Source organism: Seriola dumerili, unplaced genomic scaffold (genome assembly GCF_002260705.1).
Source record: "Seriola dumerili isolate Sdu_G_001 unplaced genomic scaffold, Sdu_1.0 BDQW01000859.1, whole genome shotgun sequence".
NCBI classification, from domain to species: Eukaryota; Metazoa; Chordata; class Actinopteri; order Carangiformes; family Carangidae; genus Seriola; species Seriola dumerili.
The window spans coordinates 1161897-1163063 of NW_019175114.1; positions in this window are offsets into that span (position 1 = coordinate 1161897).

The following is a 1167-nucleotide window of genomic DNA, read 5'->3' on the forward strand; positions in this document are numbered from 1 at the left end:
GTGTGTGTGTGTGTGTGTCAGTGTCAGGGACGTCTGTATGTCTGCTGTTGCTGTTTTATTTTGTAGAATGCCTGCAGGGTGATGTGTCTGAAAGTGTGTGTGTGTGTGTGTGTGTGTGTGTGTTATATGTGACCTCACCTGAGCTCCTCAGGTGAGGTCACCTGAGTCAGCATGGGCGGAGTCTGAAAAATAAAAAAACCCTGAGGAGTTAGAGAGGAGTGAGACCTCCGTCTCTGATGTTGAGAGAGAAACTGTCGTGTTGAACTGATGAGTTTATTAAAATGAGTTAATGTGAATTTTATCATCTTCATCACACACACAGCTGTCTGTGATAGAAATATTAACACTTGTTTAAACACATTTTTGTATGAATGTAGGACTGTGTGTGTGTGTGTGTGTGTGTGTGTGTGTGTGTCAGGGACGTCTGTATGTCTGCTGTTGCTGTTTTATTTTGTAGAATGCCTGCAGGGTGATGTGTCTGAAAGTGTGTGTGTGTGTGTGTGTGTGTGTGTGTGTGTGTGTGTGTGTGTGTGTGTGTGTGTGTGTGTGTGTGTGTCAGACTGAGTTATAATAATGACTCCATCAGTGTGTGTCTGTCAACTCTCCACAGTGTTTACAGACAACAGTGTGTGTGGCAGCAGTGATGGTGGTTGTAATATTGATAGAAGCATTAATTTAATTCATCATCGCTCTTCAGAGGCATGTTGATGTAATGTTACATAATGTTATACACACACATGTGTATGTGTATATATGTTGTTATATGTTTTTTTTGTAATGAAACAGCAGGAGAAAATAAAAATTGTCACAATGTTTTTAGTGTTACTGATTAAAAGTGGAATGCAGCTTGTTCAGGTGAGAGTCAATCCAGGTGAGTGCAGAACAAGAGATTCTGCTCGTCTGCTCTGAGCTGATCTTTATAATCACCTCATCGATTTATCAATTTATCAATTTATAACGTAGAGCTTCTTATGTGTATGGGGTCACTCCCCCCTCTGACCTCTGACCTCTAATTTCCAAACCGGTGTTATTTGGATAAACTGACACGTATTTGAAGTCTTTAATGAAGTGATATGAAAACAGTCGTAGGGTGAAAATAGTTTCAGCTCAGTATCTCTGCCGCTCTCACTATTTGGTGTGAAATGCATTCTGGGATACTTAGCTGTC